The sequence below is a fragment of the Panthera onca genome, chromosome D1, assembly GCF_046562875.1.
Source record: "Panthera onca isolate mPanOnc1 chromosome D1, mPanOnc1 haplotype 2, whole genome shotgun sequence".
Lineage (NCBI taxonomy): Eukaryota > Metazoa > Chordata > Mammalia > Carnivora > Felidae > Panthera > Panthera onca.
In genome coordinates, this window is record NC_138348.1 from 37,848,412 (window position 1) to 37,875,490 (window position 27,079).

Sequence of the window (27,079 nt, forward strand, 5' to 3'; positions counted from 1 at the left end):
GTTCGTGCGTTCGAGCCCCATGTCGGGCTCTGTGCTGACAGCTCAGAGCCTGGAGCCTGCTTTGGATTCTGTGTCTCCTCCTGTCACTGCCCCTCCCATGCTCATGCTCTGTCTCTCTCTCTGTGTCTCTCAATAATAAATAAACATTAAAATTATACACACACACACACACATATAAAACAAGTAAAATTCAGACTGTGGCAAATTTCTGTATTAACTAGCTGTGGATTATAACAAGCTATTCCCAAATGACTTGGATTCACTGCTCATCAAGTGTGTACTTTTAAAATCAGAAGTTCTAGGGGCACCTGGGTGGCTCAGTCAGTTGGGCGTATGACTTCGGCTCAGGTCATGATCTCTCAGTCCGTGAGTTCGAGCCCCGCATCGGGCTCTGTGCTCAGAGCCTGGAACCTGTTTCAGATTCTGTGTCTCCCTCTCTCTCTGACCCTCCCCCATTCATGCTCTGTCTCTCTCTCTGTCTCAAAAATAAATAAACGTAAAAAAAAAATTAAAAAAAAAAATCAGAAGTTCTATGTTTATCTAGATAATTTGCACAAATAATGCCTGGTTAACATGATTTTATGAGTGTATTCTGACTGATGCTTCCTCCCTGTATTGATTAATATTTATTTTGGCCTCTCGCTTGATATTATTCAGAGCAACATGGTCTAATTTTTTAATATAAGTTTATTCATTCTAAATCATAGGGACATAGTTTCTCAAAATCAATCCTGAAAGTTCTGATAAACTTTTCTGTGATGAACTCTTCACTCAGAGATTAAAAATACTTGCTCTAGAACTCAACACATGATTTGATATACAATTTTATTGGAAATTAGGGGTCTTTCAGCTTCATATTTCAAAGTCAGTTTTTAGATTTTATTTTGTTATTGCTGTCCTATGATTGAATCATACTTACCAATAATCGTTAATTTCTACTATGTTATATAATTAGTAGTGCTCAATATTTCTGTACTACCTCTTCAAATTTGGAAATATGAGCAAGAAATCTGCTTTCTCTCTTATTAGACTTCTCACAGGTAGACATTGGTGGTACACATTTTATTTGGGATCATAGATATGAAAATATGTAAAACTAAGAGGCACTCACAGTTTCACATAGTATGGATGTTTAAAATTATTGGAGATTTTCCATATGTGGAACTTGAGAAGCTTAACAGAAGACCATGGGGGAAGGGAAGGGGGAAAAATAGTTTCAAACAGAGAGGGAGGCAAACCATAAGAGACTCTTACATACAGAGAACAAGGGAGGGAGGAAAATGAGTGATGGGCACTGAGGAGAGGGGAAAATGAGTGATGGGCACTGAAGAGAGCATTTGTTGAGATGAAAACTGGGTGTTGTATATAAGTGATGAGTCATAGGAATCTACCTTCAAAACCAAGAGCACACTGTGTACACTGTATGTTAGCTAACTTGACAATAGATTGTATTAATTAATTAGTTGATTGATTGATTAATTAATTATTGGAGATTTTCAAACTCCAAAATTTGGATTTTAAGAAACAGCACAATTATTTGTGAGTGTTTGGATTTCACAGTTCCAAGATCAATACTAAGTCCACAACACTGACCAGTTTATACAAATTGCAATTATAGTCTGGGTGTGATTGTCAACAGTCATTTTCATTTTACTGATGTGTCTCTTTTCACAATTGCTCTCAGGGTTTCTATTAATAGCTACATGGGACACTCTTGATTCTTAGCTAGTGTAAGTCTCATGTTCTCTTCATTTTTCTCACGTCCTCAGAGTTTAATGACTTTAGAAAAGTCCACTCTCTGGTTTCTAATTATGTTTACCCAGCCTATCCATTTTGCCTATAAAGACAGCTAATCCCAATATGCAATCTAAAAATATCTCTAATGCTACATCATTGGACATTCTGATATTTGACCAAAGGCACGCGAGTCAGCTGAATGTGCCAACTTTTCCAGGCTAAATCATGATAAAATCTGTGTCTCTATAACAAATTCATTTAAGAACTCTTTAGAGTATTTGGCACCAATCCCTCCTGAAATACAATTTAAGCATGAAGTAACTTTATTGAAATTTGTTTTATAGGTGTTCTTTTTTTTGTAATTAGTAGAATAAATGTGTTAATACTATTTTCATACTATATATGTGATCACAAATCTAAAACAGTAGGAAGTGTTGGCTTTATAACACTATAAACTATAAAAGTTTATAAAAGTATAAACTATATACAGAAAAAAACATAATGGACTCTTCTAGATATCTCATAATACTTTTTTTGTTCTTACTCATATAATTCAAACAAAAGCATTTAATTAATTGAAATTACATAGCTGTGAAATAAGATGACCAATGGACAAACCAGAAAAACTGGTTGATCTTCCTTTTTCTTCTCTCCACACATCAACCCATCATCATGTGCTGACTTTGTTTCCAAAATATCTCATATCTCTCCATTTCTCTCAATCAACTTTGTCATCACTGCTGAAAATCATACACTAAATACATTATAGTACACTATCATCTCTTGTTTGGACTACAGCCTTTTAGCTGGGTTCCCTAATTTCACTCTTAACCTCACTTGTCTTCTTATAGCAGCTGAGCAGTCTATGTAATAATTCACCAGTGACTGATTTCCCATTGCATTTAGAACCCAATTTAAAGTATCACATAATATGGCCCCTGCCTTCCTCTTTCCCTGTTGACATCTTTCCAACCATTTCTGTTTTCTTCCACAGCCTGAACAGTCTACATCCTTACCATACTCAGGGACTGTATTCTCTCTTCTTGGAAGTTCCCTCGCTTCTCTTTAAAAAGCTAGCATCTTCTTATTTTTAAAAAGTCTTAGCTTAAATGCCAAATAGAAAAACTTTTCTCAACTATCCCTTCTAAGGCAGGTAATGCTTACTATTTCCCCCCTTTTTTTGTTTCCTTAGTAATGTTAGTCATAACTTACAATGCTATAGATTTAATTATTTTATGATTAAGTATTTTTCTCTATTTCTCACTAGGATATGAATAATGATAAGCAACATGAGGCACCATCACCAAGGAGGATGTTTGTCTCATATATTACTTAACACTTTTGTTCCTAGGTGGAACAAAAGGTTTATATCAAAGGAATGAGTCTAAGAAAGGAAGGGAGGGAAGGATGAGGGAGGGAGGGAGGGAAGGAAGGAAGGAAGGAAGGAAGGAAGGAAGGAAGGAAGAAAAAAGGAAAGCAAATTTGTCAGAATAATGCCACCACCTGGGGAGGTTTATAGACTGCAAACCAAGGGGCTGGATACACATCTCTCTTTTTGTTCACCTAAAGGTCCTTATCTAAAAATTCTACCCTCTTTTCCACACTTATTTCACATTATCCTACAAATGGATTCTTCGACATAGTCCTAAAGAATTACTTCGAGTACTCCATTCTTCATTTTATCTTACTGCCTCTATACTTCTGTTTATGATGAACCAAAAAAGTTTTCCAATAAATGTTCTGTTCAAATGCAGTGTTTTCTAGGAAACCTAATCAAGCTTGACTCTAAACTATCATAATATTTTATTTTAACCTTTCTTATAAGAAATCACTTTCTGGTCAATAGTTGATAGTCTTCAGGTTTATATCTTACATCTTCTATACACTGGGCTCCACAGTAAGAAGGATCTATAGTTAATTCTTTTTTTCTTAATCCCTTACAGTATCTGATGGAATAGCTTAACCATAGTATGTTATCCATAACTTTTGTTTTAACTGAATTCTTCATCCATGTGCTAGCAAATCAATCAATGTTACATAGCTACAATTTTCACTAATATTTTTTTAGAACTTGGCTTTGAACAAGGCTCTATTATTTTTCAGATGGCAAATTAATTGCATCATGATTTTATAAGTGCCACTTTGTACTGATAACATAAAATATTACAACAAGCAATTCCAATCCACTTATTTGCAGAGCATCGATTATACAGGTATTTAGCATCTACTCCACACAGAAACATTAAACATTAGGAAAATAAATTGCTTTTTACTCCATACTTTTTTTTCTCCTTCTAAGTAGCAGTACTGTAACAATTCTGTCAGAACAAGATGCTTAATTATGGCACCTCTGCTTTGGAGGTTATTAATGTAGACAAAACTGTTGACATATTATAGCTAAGATACAGCAGAGTGAAGAGTTTAATCTGCTATAAAAACATCACTGAATTAGATTCCAAATATGACGAGCCATCACAGAAAAATGATTATTGATGTGATTCAGAAAATAAGGTCTTGGGCGGGGAATTTTGCTGAATAAGAAAATGAGGGCTTATAGCATTCTCTCCTAGAGGAGAAAATTGGCTATAAAAAGAAGGGCTTGATGTTCACCTAATAGAAATAATTTGGTATCATGCCATAAATGGTGAGCTTGCAAAATGCACAGCATGAACTAACATATTCCTTGGCTAGGAGTAGGTTTATAGCCAGAACTCAACGCTTGATGAAAAAAATACCCTAAACTTACATATCCATGGAGTGCAATCATTGTCATCTTTGACTTGTTCCTTGTCAATTTATCATGATACCAATAATGTTGAGCTAAACCCTTTTTCTTGCCTCTGGGTTTTTGCACTGCTGTTCCCTCCTTCTAAGTCATTATTTTCTTAGGTTTTTGCATGTATGTATTCATCTCATCATTCAGGTTCAAAGTCACTTTACCAGAAGGGGCTTCTATGATCACCATATCTTGTTTACTCTACTGTCTCTAGTCACACAAGGACACAACATTCCCTTTTGCTCTTTTTCATTATGTTTGTCAATATCTGAAATTCTTCTTCTGATTATCTGATTACTGTCTTTCTCACCTACTAAAATGTAAACTTAATACATATAGGATATTTGTTTGTCTCATTCACTGCTATGCTCCCAGTATTAGAATGATGTCTGGTGTTCGTTCTTCCATCGCATTATAGAACAAATGGATGGACCTCATTTGGTATGCCATTTTTCCTCAGCATTATAGAATTAGTCTTCAGCTTATAAAGAAAGGTCAAAATGCATCAGCTCTTTTCCTGCTTAGAAAATGATGTGGAATGATTAACTGTAAGGTCACTCACAAATTAACTGTGAAAATCTGCTGGAGTTCTCAAATTTTAGAAGGAAAGGGAACACCATAAGAAGAAAGCAGGACATGGGGAATTACCAATTAGTAAGGGTCTATCATGTGCCAAATAGTAGGTTAGGTGGTTTAGTCATATTACACACTTATTTACCATAATAATAATGTCAATAACAAAATTATTGAACACCCACTGTTTGCCCAACACAACTCTGAAATCTTTATTTTATTCCATTTTCTCATTAAGTCCTCACCCTTAAACTTATGAAATAGGTACTGTTATTATCTTCATTTTACAGGGATGGAAATGGCTTTTTTGCAGGCATTATTTTCTCATTTAAGACAAGAAAACCAAGGTCAATAGTAATTTTTCAAGGCCACAAATCTAGTAAATGAAAGAATTTAGATTTAAACATAGACGTTCTATAATTTGTGCTTTGCTCTTCCAATGGCAAACATATATGTATGTAGTATACATGTATCCATATGAGGTCTACCTCTGGTCAAAGATTGTTATTAATCCTTCAGAGGTAAGTGATAGAAGATTCTCCAATCAGTGAAAATCAATCATTTTCTGAATGTCTATGCACGTGCTGAAATTGAATTTATTTTTCTTAGAGTTCACAAATAGCATGAAGAACAGGAGAAGCCACAACAGGCTTACTATGAAATGGTAGGGCAGGGAATAGTAAGAATGATAAAAGAAGAAGATTGGCTTGATTATGGCATTGACTGTTAGGTATGCATGTAAACTGAGGACAAGGTTTTAGGGAGGAAGTATAAGATGAAGGTCATGGTCATCATGAGAGGCTCCGTAGTGAAGGTGAAGCTTGGAAAGGGTCTTAAAGGATGGGTGGGAATGAGGAGGACAAAGAACACCAGAAAGAGAGAGAGAGGGAGAGAGAGAGAATACTGTTAGAATACCTGTAGACAGCAAGAAGCGGAGCATGCAGTGTGAAGGTATAAAGGAGCAGGAAGAGGTTAAATAGATTGAAACTAAAGCTGAGGGTCAGAGGTATTAAGTGGCAGGTCCCACAGTTATGTGGGACCAAATTATCTATTAAACGTATATCTTCTTTTCCTGCTCTCCTTTTCTGCCAGCATCTTCTTGGCATGGGTACTAGAAGCAATATGTGAAAAGAAAGGGGGAAGGGGAAGCTTCTTTTGCAAGCACAGCTGATGGACCACAGGAGTCTTTAGAAAACACACTCTAAGAGTAGTTTGACAAAAATGGGACCCTCCTCAAGATGCCCATTATAGCCAAGGATGAAATGGGTTTCTGCTGTGTGGAAAGGCGCTCTGCAAACACAATTCATTGTGCTTCTGATCAGTTTTCTATTTTTATTGTTAATTGCTTGACTACGGGCTTCTGCTTTACTTACGAGCCTAGGGATTTTTATGAGGACAATGCACTTTCATGGACTAAAGAGACTTAAAAAAATGTCTCACCCCCTAAAATTAATTCTGGCAGGAAAAGTTAGTGTACCACATTAGCTGTTTGGAAGGCATTCTATCAACGAGAAAATTTGCTGTTGCCATCACTTTAGCAGAACAAAGATAAATTGATGTTTACAAGAAAATTATCTTGATACACGGAAATCCTGAAGTCAGAGTTTTTGCCAAGTGTGCTTTATTTGGCTCAGAATTTTAAAAGGTAATTAGTTTATAATTTATTCAACCAATATCAATAATTCAATCTTTGAGGAACTAACATGTATCCTATGCTTTCATGTATAGGATATACATGCTTTCATGAAATATTATTTCATCTAATTTTAGCATCCTTGTAATTTTACTAAGACTGAGGGTTAACCTTTGGCCCGAAGTCACAGACAGTGAGTGGGAAAAGTGGAATTTAAGCCCATGTGCTCTGACTTTATGTCTTAAGCTCTTTCTCCTTCCCCATAATATTTTTATTTTCCAGCATTAATGCAATTCCCTTCCCTTGCTGGATAATGATATTCCCTCTTTCCCTCTCTCTCTTCTTTCCATAGACAACTAATAAGATCTAAGTTCCAGGAGTTATCCTAGGTATTGTAGATTTAAAATTTTAAAAGACATTTCTGTCACACCAGGAAGGAGTAACGAATCTCCTGGTGGTGGGGGGGGGGACGGGAGGGGACTAGGTATTTAAATGATAAATGTGATGGAGTACCCACAATGTCACGATGGCTCCACATTAGTGGAGCAAAGCCTTGACCCATTTTGCAAAGGACAGTCATAAAAGGTTTCATAGTAAAAGTGACAATTGAGCTGAGTCTTAAAAGATAAGTATTTTCTAGACAATCTAGAGCCAAGGGCAATTGAGCCCCTCCACCCAGGGAATGGCATGTATGAAGGTACAGAGGTTGAAGAAAACTACAAGCAGAAGGCTCACATTTGCAAAAGCAAGTGAAGAACAACAATATATGTCATCTTTCATAAATACTCTCTTGGGTAATTAGCTTTCTGAAATATTACCAAGCAGCAGTAAATTTTATTTTCTCAGAGTTCTTGGGAATATCTGAAATGGAGGACAAATATTTTTGCCACCAAACAGTGTTAACATACCAAATTTGCATGAAACACCATGTAACAACACCTGTATTAAATGTTAAGTGGGTTGATTGCTTCCACACACAGTTTCCAGGCAACTTTATGCTGAAAACCTTGTTAACCGCACCCACAAACCTAGTGTTATTTTCCTGTTATGGAGAGAGTATTCAGGCTTAGGAGTGCATTATTGGTTATCCATGCCTTGAAGCATGGACAGAACCAGTTAGTCCCTTCAATTCAAATGTTCTTCCTAGTGCACCACGACACTACCTCTGCTTATGGTTGCACAGTGCTTTTATCTCTTCCTCTCTAGTATCTCAAGCATACCCAGACCTCTTAGCTTATATGTTCACTGCCTTGTCAACTCTCTCCTAGGAAAAAGTCTAGATTTATAAACACAAGAGTCATATGACCCAATGTGGGAGGAAGACCTTTACCTTCAACCTATTGGTCACCATTATTTTCTCCACTGACATTTTCTCTCTTGGCTAGAGTGTCACTAGATCATCTAGGGGTCTCTCTGTTCATCCCTACATTACAACCTTTGTACAGACACATCACACACAAATCCTGCTGAGCTGGTACAGGTGTGTTCAGCAGGTGCCTCAGCTGTATCACACCTGCTGTCAAACACAGCCTTTTATAGGGCATCACTGTGGGATTTACCACAGTGGGAGGCATGAGGGAAAACTTTTGCATTGGACTAGTCACCCCTAAATATCTCATTAGGTTTGATGCCCACGATGAACAGATTTGTTTCAATTTAGACAAGATTAAGGTTTTTGAACAATTTCTAATGAGCTGCTTTATTTGCCACCCTCTTTGAGCCTGCAATGTTACACGGGGTTTAGCTCCTCTCTTCTCAGAACATTTTCACTGACTGGGATGGTTAGGACAGGCTTCTAACCAGGACAACTTAAGCTGCATGGAACTGCAGGGGATGTCTGCTGAACTGGGCTCGTGAGTTATTCTGACTCTGTCAGCGGCTTGTATGCCAGCTAAACCTTGCTACAAACACTGTTCACCAGTTCGGTTCTAATGAAATACCAAAGTGCAGGCAGATAAAAATTTCAAAGAGCAGTCTTGGGCTATGGATGTTGATAGACCTAGATTCAAGTTCTTGTTCCAATCACTAATTCTGTGACTTGGGATAAATTACAATTGGGAACATGGCAATAGAAGAATTGTGTCTACTTTCTTCAAGTTGTTTGTTTTATTTCATCCTAGAGAAAGAAGTAACTATAGAAGGGGAGGTGATAATTATTTGATAACCCATTTTGCAATGGCCAAGTATTTTATGAGTGCTATATTAGTACGTTATGTAGCACTTAACTGTTCTGCTTCCTTGGCATATATTAGCTCATTTCATTGTCATAATGCATCTATGAGGAAGATGTTATCATTATCCCTATTTTATAAAGGAAAAAAATGGAAGCTCAGGGGGGTTAGATAACAAAAGTTTGTATTTGCTGACATAAGAGGCACATTTTTTTTTCTTCCTTACCTGGATCCAGTATAGCATTGTGCTCTCATCCTGTTCCTCTGACAGCACACCTGTAGACAGCTGAAATTGTCTCCTCCCAGCCCTTCCTGCTGATTGGAGTTGTTATCCGGGCAGCTAGGTTCATTGGCCAGTAGACTTCCTGAATGTGGAAGAGGCACCTCCGTGGATATTGATCAGGACCCACTGCCTTCCCCAAATTTCACTCTGGCCATAGCCAGGCAGAGCCCAATAAGGGTATATGCTATATTCAATTAAAATTGCTTAAAATGAGATGTGTTTTTCAAGCCAGGAAACAGGGAAATCCATTTTAAATTTCAGCATAGTACAATGAGGAACATGTCATGTTCCCATATTAAAGTTCACAAAGATTCCATATGAAAGATTTCATGGGAAGGGACAGTGTGTATTCTCAGTTCTCTGTAATTTTCATAAGTGGAGTTTTTTTTATCTATTTTTAAAAAATATTTTTGGGGCGCCTGGGTGTCTCAGTCTGTTAAGTGTCCAACTTTGGCTCAGGTCATGATCTCATGGTTTGTGGGTTTGAGCCCCGTGTTGGGCTCTCTGCTGACATCTCAGAGCCTGGAGCCTGCTTCTGATTCTGTGTCTCCCTCTCTCTTTGCCCCTCCCCTGCTCATGCTCTGTCTCTCAAAAATAAATAAATGTAAAATAAAAAAAATTAAGTATTTTCAATGTTTATTTATTTTTGAGAGAGAGAGAGAGAGAGTGCAAACAGGGGAGGGGCAGAGAGAGAGAGGGAGACATAGAATCCAAAGCAGCCTCCAGGCTCTGAGCTGTTAGCACAGAGCCTGATGCAGAGCTCAAACTCACAAACCAAGAGATCATGACCTGAGCCCAAGGCAGATGCTTAACTGACTGAGCCACTCAGTCGCCCCTATAAGTGGAGTTTTTTCTTAGTTAATGTTCTGATTCTGCTTATTGTGCCCCTGAAAGTGCATATAACTTCTCTGATCCCTTATGATTCACTAAAGGCACATTTTAACTTTGGACACAGCACAAACATATGTGCTCCCTGTCTTTTTTTACAAATGTGCACACACTTAACTAAAAAATGATCAGGGTCACCTGGTGGCTTAGGTGGTTAAGTGACCAACTCTTGATCTTGGCTCAGGTCATGATCTCACAGTTCACAAGTCTGAGCCTCGCATTGGGCTCTGTGCTGACAGTGTGAAGCCTGCTTAGGATTCTGTCTCTCCTTCTGTCTGCCCCTCACCTGCTTGTTCTCTCTCTCTCAAAATAAATAAACTTAAAAAAAAATGATCAGTGACTCCTGTCCAACTATGAAGCCAAATTTAGGAGTACTCAAAATTTGATTTTTGCTGATTCCGTTATCAAGATTAAAAACAACAAAAAAAGAAAAGAACAAAACAACAAAAACACCAGAGCTTTCCAAAATCCATTCTGATTTTTTTTTCTTTTCTAAACCGTAAGTTAAATTCTCTAAACCCAAATATCTCAAACTTAGTTTGGGGAGATTTACTGTTTTTTTCTTCTTTTTTTTAACTTATAAGTCATGCATCACATCTTTGTTGACAAAACATCACATTACATTTGTGTTGACAATAGACCCATTTCAAAGCATGTGGATGGTTCAGGGTTACTTTGGAATGGCCTTTGAGTACCCTATACATGGGCTGGGACCATCAGTTTATTTACAAACATAACCTTTCAGGCAGTAGACAGATGCCATCATATTTGTCTCATGATGACAAAAGACAATCTATGGCCAATGATAAACATTTTCTGGAGTTTCAACATGGTTTGTGGCATGTATAAATTAACACATACATAAAATAAAGTGTTTGCTGGCCATAAATTAGAAGCTGGCTTTAGGAGGCCTGGGCCTCTGATCTGTTTGCTTCACAATCCCACTGTCTCCAACTGTGCACTGGTTACTGGCCTCAACTGACAGTGGTTGAGTCAAACATGGCTCTGAGGGTTGGGGCTCGAAATGAAATGTTTTCTCTTCTTGCTAACACCCTGGCATCTCCCTTTTTGCTGCCCAAGGCTGATCTCTATTATATTATGTTCCTTTCTGCTCACCACAGTGAACGTTTATGGCTCTGTTTCTCTGATCTTTACCACTATTTCCAACTTCTTAGACTGGTGACATTAAGTTTCATGTCAGCCTTAACTTGGCCAAAGGGCCGTAAAAGTAAATGCCTAATATTACCAAACTCCAGAATAGTCCCACTTCTGTAAAACTGTCAGCAGATCCAAATAGTTTTCACCTACTGTGGCAACTTACGCTTGAAAAACTTTGGCAAAGATATAAATATGTTATGCATCAGAGCTATCCTTTTTTTTTTTTTTTTTTTTTTTTGCTTTTGTGTACTGAAGCAGAAGGTGGGTTTTTATTTTCACTGTCAATATTTTCATTTATTTGATGGATATTAGAGGCATAATAATCCTTCAGTTCATACAGTTAAATGCTAATTATATTAGTTTGTTTTATGTCTTAATGCTGTGTGCCTGTAGGAGAGGGAGAGTGGGAAAGCAAGATAGAAATGGGAGTAAAGATTGTTTTGCATCTTACTACTAACCTATCATCTTCAGAATTCTTTTCCAGCTATTACACTTAAGATTCTATCAATACACATTTTCAATTTGGGGTCAGGGCCATGAATTAAGTCCAACAGAAGTGGGGCTGATCGTTGTTCAATGTAAGTGAGTGAGAAGTCAAGTTCAGCATGGTCAGACAATGCAAAAAAACACATGCAGACACCATAGCAAGAGGAGGAAGAGGAGGAAGAAGGATGAGAAGGAGGTGGAAGAGGAGGAGGGAAAGGAAGAGGAAAAGGATAACGAGGAGGAAGAAGAGAAAGAGGTTGCAGGAGAAGGAAAACAAGAACCAAGGCTATTAAAATAAGGAGGAGTGCCTGGGTGGCTCAGTTGGTTAATCCTCGGACTGTTGATCTTGGCTCAGGTCATGATCTCCCAGTTCTCGAGTTTGAGCCCTGTGTCAGGCTCTGTGCTGACAGTGTGGAGCCTGCTTGGGATTCTGTCTCTCCCTCTCTCTCTGCCCCTCCCCTGCTCATTCTGTATCTCTCTCAAAATAAATAAAATAAAATAACTTTAAAAAAAAGGAACAGATAAGGAACCAGACAAAATTTCTGGCCCATAAAAATTCAGAAGCTAAACAGTGGCATTTTATGTACAGGCTATTAATAGTCAAACCTCTTCCTTTTATCTGCCAGTGTCTTTCTTGCTACCAGGAGAACTCACCTGTCTTGAATCACATTTCCAGACACTTTATTCTGTTTTCTAAGATGATAGCTAATTGGACGAATTTTGCTCACATGATCCTAAAACCAGTGGCTCTAGGCCCCGGCTGCACATTATAATCATGTTATCATCACCTGGTAAGCTTTGTAAACATAAGAAAAGTCCAGGCCTACCACATACCAATTAATTCAGATTAGCCAGACCCTTGCTACTCAACATGTGGCCCTGAGTAAGTAGCATCAGCATCACCTACTAGCTTGTTAAAAATGCAGACTCCCGGACGCAACCCCAGACTTACTAAATAAGAACCTGCATCTTTAAGAAATCTTCAGATGATTTACCTGCATATTAAAGCTTGAAAAAATGCAGCACTATGACCAGGGATCAGCAAATGTTTTCTTTAAAAACACAGATATATATAAAAACACAGCAAATATATTAGGCTTTGCAGGCCATATGTAGTCTGTCACATAATTTATTTCTTTGTATTTTTCTTTTTTTTAACAATGCTTTAGAAATGTGAAAGCATTCTTAGGTTGGGACACTCAAAATCAGACAAGATTTGGATCACTTTTTAGTTTATGAGACCAATTTACCAATGAAGAACTAACGGTCGGCATTTTAATTTCTTACCTAAGAAGAGAGAGTAGTAGAGTGGGAACTTGGATCCAGAGTCTGCCTTTATTCTTTCCGCTATTGTATTGTGCCTCTTTTTAACATTTCACATCTCTCACAGATATTTGCATTGTGACTGTGCCCTAGAGAGAACAAAGGACTAATACTGTATTAGCAAATAGTTTCAACATATGTAAACTCATTTAATAATCTTTATATCAGTGTTATGTGAAGTTACTATCATTGCCCCCACTTTCATCTGAGGAATCTGAGGATTTAAAAAGCTTAAGTAATTGGCCCAAGTCCCTTAAGTAATCAGTGTTAAAGCTAGGACGCTTGAAATGCAAGGACATGTGGACGTGCTGCACTGCATTCTCCTCGCATCATTGTGTAAAGAGTAATACCTATAAGTACCATGCTTCTCAACCTTGGGTAAATATCAAAATCACCTCTGGTGCTTCTTAAACATACATACACTTGGCTCCGCTCCTGGCATTTTCATTCAATAATTCTGTATTAAGACCTGGGTGTATGTATTTTAATGAACTTCCTAGGTGCTTCTGGTGCCCAATAAAGGGTGATCAATATATTAGTGTCAGACTACATGTCTTCATTTCAAGTGTTGAAAAAGTAGGCAAAATCTAGATTACAATTCTAAGACACAAAGAGAAAATCTCAATATGTTTCAGAACATTTACAGGCATCTTTAAATCCAGTCTAGCTCTGCTGAGACCCTAACACAGTGCCTAAAGTTACCCCACTGGGGGGTCAGGGGGAAAGAGACTAGATTCTGGTTCCTTGTCATCCACTTATTGGATATTGTTTTGCTATGGACAGATTGTTTGGAGTCACAAAGTTACCATCTGCTTCCCAAAGCCTCGGCATGTGCCTTGATCATGGTTGACACTCTCACCATGGCCCACCATCTGGACCATGGGGCACTGTATGGACTGGCCAATTGCTCTGGTGGTCATTAAAGTGGTTTATTTCCTCCAGATCAAAAACCACAGCGTCCCGTCTTTTATTCTTTTTCCAATAGCTCATAAACCTAACTTTTATAAGCAAACACTCTTACTGCCAAGCAGCGTCCTCATTTCTATGTGTCCAACAGCTATCCTCATCCACTAAAACTTTGCAATCTACTTAGTACTGCTCCAGCACCTTCCAAAGTTCTCACCACTGTTAAGTTACAGCAGCTAATTGTAACCTGGATCTGAAGTAACATTCTTAATTCCCCTTCATTGTCCAATAGTCTTCTTCCAGACTATCTCCCACTTCCCTGAGGATACTATTTATTCTCACTCTTTTCCCTGTGGCTCCTTCATATGACAGACAGCCTGCAAACCACTGGGCTTCCAATCCCCACTTATTGTTCCACAACACCAAGCTGTTGGCTAGGAAATTTATAGAGCAGTTGGTTAAAAACTCTTAAATCAATCTGGCTGTTTAAAATTGGAGACTTCCTTTGGCAGAAACATCCTTATGCATCTTGCTTGGCTGGTATTTTTAATTAACACAGCTAAATGCCTTGTAGTATTAGTCCAGGCCAGCAGGACAAAATTAACAGAGAGACAAGGCAGAGATGTTGACAAGGCTAAGAACCAACTTGGGAGAGCTTGGTTTTCATCTTATTGCAAGGTTAAATGGAGTCTCCCTAAATCCTTTAACACACCACTCCTCTCAGACCTTGAGACAGAAGTCACTGGCCTTTGGCAGCATTGTTCATTAGGGTAGTTCATTCTCTGAGGATTTTAAAAGTGAGGAACTAGATTTAACTTATGCCAAATACCTTACAATCAAAAACAGTAATTCCACACTCAATACCTATTCACATGATAACTGTGAATAACAGGATTTTAGACTGATGAAGTATAATTAATGCATGAGTTTTTTTTTCATTATCCAGCCAACCCCAGAGGTAAATATTATTATCCCAGTTTCTGGATAAGGAAACTGAGACTCAAAAGCTTTAAGGCGACTTCTTCAAGGGAGAAAGATGTAGTAAGTAAACAGTGGGGTCAACATTTATGTCAGTCCTTTCTAATTTCCAGTAATGACACTGTGATCACACTATGGCTGATTTAGTGAAGATCTTAACCAATGAGCAGACTGCCAGGTGATCTCTGGGAAGTGCTTTCCTACCTAAAGGAAATGAGACAATACTCAGCATAGCACGCCTGATCAATCCATCCAAGACAAAATGTGCAGGAGATATGTCATCTGCTGTGGCCTAATTGAAGCTTGTGCTTCAGCTAGCTTCTTTGTGTTCCCTCTTGGTGAGAATTAGCTTGGGTGGTGATCTAATTGACTTGAGAAGGTATATTTGTATTTTTGTAAGTAACAAAACAGAGGGGAAAAAAGGAAAAACAAACAAAGGTCAAGATTAGAGGTGAGGGAGCTCCCTGTTTTTAACCAATTATTGAGTTGCAAATGCAGTGAAGATTCAGGCTGGTTAACCTGTTCCTTCCCAGTGTATCTCTCTGCCTTGTAGTCAGTGTTTATAGAATGTTCTAGTATGAAGGTATAGAGAGTAAAATCTTAGCTAAACCTCAATTAACTAGATCATTTGCTTAGCAAATTATTATTATTTTTTTTCTTTCTGAACTATTCTCATCAAGAGAAAGAGACACATTTCAAGATAGCATGCTGACAGTTAGGATAGAGACAGGATGTTTGCAATATCCAGGGTGTATCCTGGGTTCATCACACATGTAGCCTAGCATCCTACACCTAGATCAACTGTGTGATCGTGGACACATCCATTTATGCTATAAGATCTTCACTTTCATTTGTGACTAGTTGAAGGAGGTATGTGGGGTGGGCACATACCCAGGTATCACCGCCTGGATACTGTCACTTGAACTCTTCGTGTTTCAGTTTGCTGATCTATAAAATGAAGATATAATCACAGATTTCAAAGAGTTACTTTGAAGATTAATTATAATATTTTCAAAATTTTTGTAACTTGCATAGTTCTATGCATTTAATAATGATTGATATTATCTAAGTACTTACTATACACTGAGCACTATTCTAAGATATGTATGTATATATGCCCACATACACATATGTTAATTTTGGGGTATCAATTCACTTTATCTTCACAACAACATGTGGGAGAGAATATTATCCATTTTAAATAGGAGGAAACTAAAGCACAAAGAGTTTATATGCATATAAGAATTATTATCATTCATTCAAAAATATTTGTTAAGCACACACTTTGAGTCAAGAACTTCTCTTTTCTCTTTCCTCCTCTTAAGTCCTCCCTCCCCTTTTCCTCTCCATCTTCTTCCTCTTCAGACAATAGAGAAAAAAAATTCTGCTAGACTCAGAGGCAAAAGATCTGTGCCAAATCCTGGTGTTATGTGATCTTGAACAAATCACTGTTTCCCTGTGTTTGTTTTCTGCCAGTCTCACAGGCTAGTTGAATTGATGAGAACATACTTCTCAATTTAACAAGCTTATGCAAAGGTAGTGAGAGTGTTACCATTAATATTACAGCAAGTCCTAGACAATTCCTAAGATCCTCTCACCCCTGACCTCCTATGAGTCATGATTCCCCATCTCTAACACAGCACAGAGCTCATGCAGTAGGATGATGACTCAGGAAGCCATCCAGTCTCAAAGGAAGGAGGCCAGGATATTGGAGTGCAACCTTTACTTAACCAGAAAATGAAAGCAGCTAATCCGCGCTTTGAACAATCTGGTTTATGGATATATTTAGTCAGAATCGAATAAGTGCTGATCTCTCTGGGAACCCGACAGGGTGGGAGAAAGACAAATTACTGAATATGAAAAGATATATAACCTATGATAGCAATTTGTCACATTTTAGTAACTAAATTAAGTTATGTACTCTTATGAGGAAAAGAAATTGAGACTGTCTGCTCTCAAAGGGCAGGGAATAAGTCAATTAAACTTGCCCTGTGAAGCACTTCTTTGTTTATGTGGTTGCTGAATAAATGCTTATTGATGGTGAGCAGGAAGCAATTAGTGTCGTAGACTCTAGGTCTAAAGTTCTCTTTTGGCCAGCAAAAGAGCGGACAGATGCAGGATTAAAGCGAGAGATGGCTAATGTTTGGAAAAAAGACAAGAGCCCCAAATAAGGGTCCTTGCCCCATTTTTATTCAGATCAGAGGTTTACAAACGTGATGGGCATGTACAAAGAGACAAAGAAACTGAACATTAACTTGTGGACGTGAGGGAAAAGGGGTTTTTTAAAGATATACAGTGTTTGGGGTTTGGGTCAATATAAAACAAAATCCAGGTGCCAGGCAGATGGGTAGATGGTTGTTAACAGCAGACAGGAGGCACCGTGCCTGTTTATCTTTGCCAGCCTAGGGGATGAGACAGATAGGGGGAATAACCTCAGGGTTAACAAGACACCTTTTGTTTTGTTAACCATCTCCGCTCAGGGCTGCTTTTTCTGCAGCCCAGTGGTCCATAGCCCAATTCACCAGTTTACCTAACCTGGCCCTATTCTCCTATGAAAGCAGCTTTCTGCTATAGTACTAAATTTGGGGTGCTTTCACCCTGAATATATGATCTTATTTATTTCACATATCTATGTACTGGGCACCTTTGTACCATTTCTATTTTAGGCCTTTGCCTCTCCCTCTCTACTTTGGGGGCTCTGTACCCCCTCTCTATTTTGGGGTGCCTTTGCATTTCCCTAATCCTGGCACCTTTGTGTTTCCCTATTCTCAGGGTGTCTTTGCGCCCCCCCCCCCATTCTTGGAATGCCAATCTGGTTTACCCAAACTCGGGTGTGAGCATTTTATGACTGTATTTCTTTATGCCTTGTTAACCCATTGGTGTAAGTCCAGGGGATTCCTAAGCTTATCCCCCACAAATTAGGAATTGGAAGAACAGAGATAAGCCTTGAAAACATTGGTCAGAATGTCTGTAGATCCTATTCTAGCCATCTTAAGGAATTTGTCACCCTGGTGGTTTTCATTTAATGAGTCACAATCAGTAAGCCATGACCTTGTGACAGGCACTGAGTTAGACTTCAGTAATACAGCAATGACTGCTTCTTTTAAGAAGCTTTGTATCTGTCGTATTAGTTGCCATTTTGAAATGATAATGTGTGTGTGGGGGGCTCTTGAGGAGAAAAACTGCTCCAATGATTGTGAAGTTTGGAAATTAATTGAATAATAGAAGTTTCTCTGGGACAGAACAAGAAGAGAAACCCAACAAACCCAAGCAAGTTTAGCAAAATCTCCAGACTGGGAGTTCAGAGGAAGAATGCAAAGCAGAAAGGTTCTTAGGTGGCTATAGTTCTCCAACCATTTGAGCATTTGAATTTCATCAGTAGGAGAGTTATGGGGAGCAGCCTTGTTTCTATTGAATCATGACAATTCCCCATGTGTGTCCATGTATATAAAGGGACAGGGGGATTAAGACCTTGTTTCCGAACTAATATTCATTAAATGCTGGTATGCAAAATGTTAATTAGTAATTCAAACAGAAAGACTTCAGTGCACAAATAACCTTGAAAAATGTTGTGTCCATGTATTATAGAGCTCCATGGAGACTTTACCATGCCAATGCATCTCATAAATCTCTAAGAAAAGTAAAATCCTGTTACTGTATATGGGGCCAGGGCTAGCCTAGAGTCAACCCGTGTTAGCATTAGAACCAGTGACCGACCAGTCACACATTTCCCACTGGAAATATTCAGGCAGAAAGAATTCTGCAAACATTTTAGTGAGGTCTTTATGTATGTCCTTACCATCTGGAGGAGTGTAATAGGATTGTCAATGCTGCCTTAAGCCCTCCAAGTTCCCAGACTCATGCTTTGTATCATAATTTCTCTTCTTCTATCGTGAATCACACTTTGACACCCTATACTTATAAAATTCCATTTAGTTGCCATGATGTATTTGGGTAGCCATCAGCAAGTGGCTATTATGGGTTCAGCATATGCATGCATGAGCCTGTGTGTGTGTTCTCTTTTCAGAAGACAGATCAGCAACAAGTTCCTGCTATTGTCTGAGTAGTAAATGCCACAGCCCAAAGTCATTTATTGTATCCTAAATTGTTACTGGCATTAATAACTGTGGAACTATGGCTGTATTTGTCGTGTCAGCCAGACATATTCCCGCTATTAACTTTTGGATAACAGCAGCAGCTTGTCTAATGAAAAATAATGACCTTAAAGCAAAGAACTCCAAATAATTTGATTCCACAGAGAAGCCAATAACAGAAAAGCAGGGCAAACTCTTCAAGTTCCCACATTTCCTGTAGCACTAGTTCTGAATGACTTTATTAACTGCGTCTCTATAGCAAGGTGGGAGATGTAAAAATTAGTATGAATATTTTTCCCCTTCACTCCTATGGTCTCCGAGGGTCAGAACAGTGCAATCGAAGTGGTTGATTGTAACATTCTTTTGGATAAATTAACCTAGTGTGTGATGCTTCAACTCAAAAATGGATCACAACATATGCAAATCTAATAAGCCAAAGAGTGTGGGTTGTTTTTTTTTTGTTTTGTTTTGTTTGTTTTTTTGTAAAGGAGGAGGGATTTCTCTGCTCCTCTTAGTAAGTTGTAAGGTTATAAGACATAGGAAACAATCAAATTCTCAGCCCAATAAAAGATTTTTTTTTCCTTTTTGCATATAGCTGTGCCAATTCTAAATGTGCAATTGCAAAATGGCTCTTGGTTTATAAGGCACACCAGTTTGATTGTGTGGATTATAAAGTCATTTATTTATGTACCCATTTGTATACAGTCTTCATCGCTACAGCATCTGGGAGTCTGACATTACTTAAAAAACACAATTAAATTTGAGTACCTCATACTGGAACCTTATTATAAACTTGTTGTTTCCCTCTCCTTAATTTCATCCCATTACTCCTAATTATAGTTTTCTATCATAAACAGTTCTTCAATTATTTCTCCCCTGGGGAATTTACAACCCAAGATGAAACCTTTCTTTCTTCCTCCCACCCCTATTTTAGTCTCCTGAAGAGTGGCAAAGGGGTCCATGCAGCCCACACTTGCTATTTCTAGAACATTTCTGTAACAGAGGCTCCTTAAAGAACAAAGGTCCTGCTCAGGCAAATGCAGTTTATTGGTAACTGAATGCAGGGTCAAAAATAGATGAAGGTGACAGTCGGCCTGGCCTTTAATTTTTGCTATAATCCAGTTAAAGTTGCTCATTTTCTTTAAAACCCTATTTCTTTATTTGTAAAATATGCATAAAAATTTGCTCTACCTATTTCATAGGGTATTTGGGCTAACCAATGCAGCAGAGTGTTTTTGGAATTTTTGTTTGTTTTTGTTTTTAATGTTTACCTATTTTTGAGAGAGAGGGAATCAGAGAGTGAGCGGGGGAGGGGAAGAGAGAGAAGGGGACACAGAATCCAAAGAAGGCTCCAGGCTCAGAGCTGTCAGCACAGAGCCTGACACGGATCTCGAACTCACGAACCATGAGAACATGACCTGAGCCGAAGTCGGATGCTTAACTGACTCAGCCATCCGGGTGCCCCCAAAAGTGTGTTTTTAAACCATGGAGCCTTATTCAAATGTTAGGAAATAGTGCTACATAGCTAATGCTTATGAAGCTTTTTTGTGTGTGCCAGGTACTGTGCTAAGGAACGTATGTACATTCTTTTATTTTATCCCTGCAACAATTCTTGAGGTATTATTTTATTCCTATTTACAGATGAACAAAATGAGGCACAAAGTGCTAAAATAGTCTGCCCAAGGTAAAATAAATAAATAAATAAATAAATAAATAAATAAATAAATACTAAGAAGAAGCAGGGCCAGAATTCAAATAAGCTCTTTCTGATTCCATAATCTGACTCAAAGTAGCAGAATTGGAAAGCAGATTAAAGGTATTCATCATATTTTGGAGGCAGAGCCTCATGGGAGTATGAAAGGTAGTCAGGGTAGGAATATTATCTATACTTGAGTAATGACAAATATAATGTTAAACCGAACCTTCAAGAGTGGGCTGGGTTTTAAACTATGGAATTTGTGTTATGATGATTAAGTATCAACCAGAGTGGCTTTAGGTGCCCAGATTAAACATTGTTTATGGGTGTACCTGTGAGGGTGTTTCTGGATGAGATTATCATTTGAACTGGTGGATTGGGTAAAGTAGATTGCCCTCCCCAACATGGGTGATGGATGGGCCCTATCCTAAAAATTGAGGGTCTGAATAGAACAAAAAGAGTGGAGAAAGAGGGTTTTATCTCTTTTATTCCCCCCTGCCTTACCAATTGAACCAGGAAATCTATCTCCTTTTTTCCTGCCCTCCAAATGGAATTTATGTCATAATCTCTTCTGGTTCTCTGAGGCCTTCATACTCAGACTGAATTATACCACCATCTTTCCCAGGTCTCCAGTTTGCAGAGGCAGATCTTGGTACTTCTCATCCTCCATAATGGCATGAACCCAATTCTCATCTATCTAATCATCTCTCTCTCTCTTTCTCTCTATAGATAGATGGATCGATCAATCAGTTGATCCTGGAGAATCTCACCATGGAGAATCCTATGCTGGTATAAATAGAATGAGCAGGGCTTCCACTGTGGGGACAGGTCAGGGATCTGTAAATGATTCCATTTTGCTAAAACACAGGCTACACAAGGGATTAATTGGGAAGTAAGGCAGGCTGGGCCTTATTACAGAGAGTTTTGAAGACAGGTTTAGAAATTCTGGATTTTTTTTAGTAAAATATCCATTTTAGGATTGATTTTCTCAAACTTAATATAAGAAGAGGAGATAGAACAGAGGAATAGAAGGAAGAAGAGAAAGAAGAAAGGAAGGCTAGAAGGAGGATGGAGTAGTGGAAGGGGAAGAGGGGGTGGAGGAGGAGAATGAAAGCAACAGCAACAAGAAAAAAGACCTGGCATTTCCAGTGTCTCTTCAGAGACAGAATAGAGTTTTGACATCCACTCCCCTCCTGCTCCCTACCCACCAGCCCCCACACCCAGCACACAGTCCAGGTAAACTCGTGCCTATGCACCTAACCCTGGAGCCACATCCTAAATACCTGACCTCCGTGCTGCTGTTTGCTTTGTGCTAAGTCTGGAGCCTCAGTTAGATGGCACTTTAGTTTGAGGCAAGTTATTACCTGGACATGTTTACGATGTAATGGCAGCTCTTGCAATTTTGTTTAGAGGAGTCAAAAGGCTTTGTACAATGAAATACTGGGACTTTTAAGTTGCCCTTTTATGAATGAAGAAAACAGAAGCACTGTTTCTGGGCATCATAGAAGAGATTTGAAGACAGGCTTTCTGAGACAGGGCAAAGCGAGGCCTCAGCAACATGGTGAGAAGCTATAGCCTCCAGAGTTTGGTGACTGCAAACTTTAGCCTCACAGAAGGCTGATGTTCACTTTTAAGGTGTTTTCTGATCAGTTCTGTAATTCTGCTTTACTTTCCCTCAATCTTCCATTAACTTTGCTTAGACCACTTATGTAGCTAATATGGAGAAAATGCAGTGGGGGAAAGGAGCACTATGCTTAAGTTTTGGAGCAAAGCAGACCAAATTGAGATCTGGAGCAGCTTTGAATCTTGGCAGAGTATCAGGGTCCATCTGAGAGAGGTCACAGCTGAGCTAGAAGCTGGACCAATCCTTGGGGTGGTAAATACTGCATCCTCCCTACTCTAGGAAATCTCAGGCACCTGGCAAAACATTGGACTTCTCAAATTTTATGAGATTGGGGTCTGGGCTTCTTTTATTTAGATACTAAAGCAAGGTGGTTTCAGAATGCTGGGGGATCCATTGATGCCTGGACAATGTAAATAACAGCTCTGAATGTCTACAGACTTCCCTTTCCATTGCTGTATTATTTATTTACTTTTCTAAAAATAAGGGGTTTAAATAGCTTCATTTAGCATCAAGGGTGTCCTAACTGTTGACACTTGACTATTGATTATAGCACTTTTCTTCAAATTACTGTCAGCATCTCCCTCTGTACCAAAGTGTAGATTAGGCCCTGTGTTACTGGCTAAAGGCAGGAAGCATTCTGTTCTCACTTATTATTAGAAAATATTTTGACTTAAAACTATTCTAAGTATTTTTTTTTACATTTTGCTGTTTTTCACATGTTATTTGGCAATTTTTATTAGAGATTTTCTCCTTGATAAGAATAATTCTATTGAACTAATAATTCATGACCACGAAACACATTTATGGTTTGGATACATTGCTATGCAATCCTAGTTGAACAGTAATATATGGGGGAAAAGCTGTCCTCTTTCCCTGGCTTGTTTGAGGCAAAGGCCCTGTCCCAAAGATACCACACAGGAGATGATTAGCATAGATAGAAACAATCTAATTGCATACAAAACACAATTTTTACATGATTTATACTTTTTGAATGTCTTGTAGCTACTCTTCACATCTTTGTAAAAATATCTAATTATTTGGTAAGTGCAGGGTTCAAATAGTTACTGAGATTCATAGCAATTAGAATTAATTTGCTTTTTAGGAGGGCTTTTTTATCCTTGCAGTTTCCTGAAGATAAATCATTTGACCTCAGGCTCACAGAAAAAATAAGCCCAAGAGAAGTATTACTTGGAAATAGTACAGTCTCAGCAAATGCTGAGCCATGAAGACTGAGTTCACCAGAGGGGACCCAAAACCATATACATCAGCGGCTTGTTCAATGGGGTAATGAGTGGCTGACACAGCCCAAGTAAGAACCTTTTTCTCTTGACTACCAGGCTAGGGATGTTTCTACAACATTCTACTCCTATAAGAAGGCATTGGAGTCAGCCAACATGCTTGGGCAATATGTGCCTAATTTTTCCTATATTTCTGTGAAGAGCAACCTCTATCTATCCTTCAAACTTTCCCTTACATGAATGGTTTTCCTGTCTTTTGTCTTTGTTACCACAGGAGTCTTTTTGTATTTTTAAGGTAGTTTCCTATTCAAGATCTTTTGATAGTCACCCAATGTCTAGGAAGTAAAGTTTCCTAATTTCACTCTAGTAATCAGAGTTTTTTCCTAATAAAGTAGCCATTCACCCTTGTCTTCTTCTATTCATAAAAAAATAGCACTTCCCATTATGGAGCACTATTTAGTTTTAGACATTTTAACATCTATGATCTCATTAACTCAATGAAATAGGCAATATTGTTACTCTTACATTTATAGATAACATTGTAATGCCAGAGAAGTTAAGTAACTGAACCAAGGTTACTTAGAAATCATCAGAAGTAGGATTCAAATTCAGGCTATCAGACCTGTGCAAGGGCTTAACCCCTGACTTGTGTTCCTTCTCGTCAACAGCGTATCCACCCTCCTCAAACCAGTCAGGATCCCTGATTCCCACTGTATACTTTGCTTATTCTCACATTGAAGCCTCTGCTCATCATCTACTACTCACCCAAATTGTCCCTCTTTATTGTCTCTCCAAGCCCTTCTTTAAAGGCCTGTATTAGTTTCCTAGTGCTATTGTAGCAAATGACCATGAATTTAATGCCTTACAACAGCAAACGTTTATTATTTTATAGTACTAGTAGTCAGAAGTCTGGAAATGGGTCTTATAAGACTAAAATCAAGGTGTCAGCAGGGCTGCATTCCTTCTGGAGGCTCGAGGCAGAGTTGGTTCCTTGCCTTTTCCAGCTTTTGGAAGCTGCTTGCACTGCTTGACTGGCTGCATCTCCCACTCCTGCTTCCATCCCTACACCTCCTCTGACTCTGATCCTCCTGCCTACCTACCCTTCTCTCTCTTGTAAAGACCCTTGTTAATATAGTGGCTTCACCCAGATAATCCAGAACAATCTTCCCACTTCAAGATCCTTAAATCACAACCCAAAGTCCATTTTGTCATGTGAGGTAGTACATTCACAGATTCCAGGGATTGAGACCAGCAACTTTGTGGGATCTTAATTCTGTCTACCACAAAGACCAATTCCAATATCATCCCAACCCTCAGGTTTCCTAAAAGCCTCCATCAGCAATCTATTCCATTCTGTATCTTATAGAATATCCTTGTATCTTCTCAGCTTTGAAAAATTTTGCTTTCCACTCAGTTATATGATTTTGGAAATTGGATTCCATTTTTTGTGGGCTCATGGTGTCTCAGCTACAACCTTAGAGACTACCCAGGCCAGGGGTAACAACAAATTGGTCTCATCTCAAATGTCTCATCTATGCAGCTAGTAGCTTCAGCTCAAGGTTCTGTGTTGGGAGGATTTTGAGGTTCCTTTTGGTTTCAAAACAAAGAAGGCTATGATCAAATAGAATGTTTTCCATGAAGGCAAGAAATGAAAATGGTAACTTGGGGGCCACATGCTTGCCACTTCTGCTCTTCTCCCCTATCTCTCCAGCTTCAAGATGAGGAAAAGCAGTAGGAAAATGGGGCAGTCAGCTTTTACAGAGGGCTTACTATGGGTCTGGCACTATTCTGGTATATTCGTACTGTTCTGGTATATTACCTAAACTTACCTTCTTTGACCCTCATAATAACCTTATAAAATAGAAGTGGAAATTAGGGTTTAAAAGTTTAAAAAAACATTGAAAGAACTTGGGACAAAAATAGAGATCTGTTGTGCTCACTTTGGCAGCACCTATGCCAAATGCTAAAATTGGAACGACACAGAGATTGGCACGGCCCCTGCACAAGGATGACATGAAAATTCATGAAGCTTCCATGTTTGTGACAAACAAAAAACCCAGACTCTTGACTATGAAGAGCAAACTAATGGTTACCAGAAGGGAGGTGTGCGGAGGGATGGGAGAAACGGGTGAAGGGGATTAAGAGTACACTTACCATGATGAGCATTGTATGTTGTATAGGATTGTTGAATCACTACATTGTACACCTGAAACAAATATAGCACTGTATGTTAATGGTACTTTAATTTAAAAAAAGAGATCTATCTAATTGCAAATCCAATTTTGTTCACTATAATAAACTTGGGATTTAAATGATTTACACAAGGCCAAGTAAAACTAGAAACAAAACTGGGATTAGAATTATGGTAAGTACATTTCCCCCCAAAAACAGGACACAGTGATGAGCACATGGCCACAATGCTGAATACTTAAAACTGGGGCTTTTATAATAAATCCAAAGGTTTACAGTTAACTGCAACCAATTATCAACACATACAGCAGAGTTCTTTTGTTTGACTACATTCAGTGACCATAGGACATTATTCATTTTCTCCGAGTGAAAACCTGGCTGGTTTTTTGGCATTGAGATTTTCCTTTCTTTTACTTACCCTGGAGTATTTGTCTTTGGTTTTCTTTAATAATTTCCTGTAAATCAGACCTTCCTGTTTCCTTTTTCCCTGTCTTTATTCATCTGAATTGCTAAACATGCTCTGGAAACTGGAGTTCTGACAGAGATGTCAAGAACCAGCTATTCCAGCTCTCTGCCCAAGGGCCCCTGTGCTAAACAAACATTTGCCTCGAGCCAAGAACCCTTTGCTAAGGTGCCCTCATTGATGAGACTCCCTGCAGTCAGGTCAAAATCAGTTTCCAAGCAATGGATCCTGTCACTGTCTTGCTCAAAATGCTCCAGGGCTCCCCATCTCTTTCTAGGAAAAAGTCACATTCTTATTCTTGGCTACAGGGCTTTCCTTGTTTTACACAGTCTATTGTACCACTAAGTTCATCCCCTCCTCCTCCCTCCACCCCCTCTGTCAGCCCACTCAGCATCCTCCTGCCAGCTGCTTTGCTGCTCTCAATCCTCTTATCTGGCTCCCAGGTTTTTGTCATGCCCTGAATTCTATCTCCTGGGTTGGACTCCTCTCCTGCCATGCCTAACATATCTGCTTAAATCATTTTTTAAAATGCAAATCTGACCATGTCATTTTCCTGCTCACATTCCTCTAGTGGCTTCCTTTCATCCAGGTCAGTGGTTCTGAAACCTAACTGATAGCAGGGTTGTAGAGATGCAGCTCTGAGTCTCACCACCCACTCCATCCCCCAGCCAAGATTCCAATTCAGAAGGTCTGGGATGAGGCCAATAATAATACCTTCCAAAGTCCCCTACTCATTCTGATGATGAATCAGGTCTTCAGAGTATACCCACATCCCTTACCAACACATAATGCGCCCTCTGGTTTGGTCCCATTCAGGTTCACACTTCATCACAATCTACACTAAACCCTAACCCCATCTCCA

At 38.7% G+C, this 27,079-nt stretch overlaps 1 long non-coding RNA gene and 1 pseudogene across 1 annotated transcript in view; both read left to right on the forward strand.

Moving 5' to 3' along the window:
- Positions 1-27,079, forward strand: part of LOC132661555 (uncharacterized) — a 172,766-nt gene that overhangs the window by 29,069 nt on the left and 116,618 nt on the right. The gene's annotated exons all lie outside the window — the stretch shown is intronic.
- Positions 25,508-25,606, forward strand: LOC132662598 (U6 spliceosomal RNA; annotated as a pseudogene).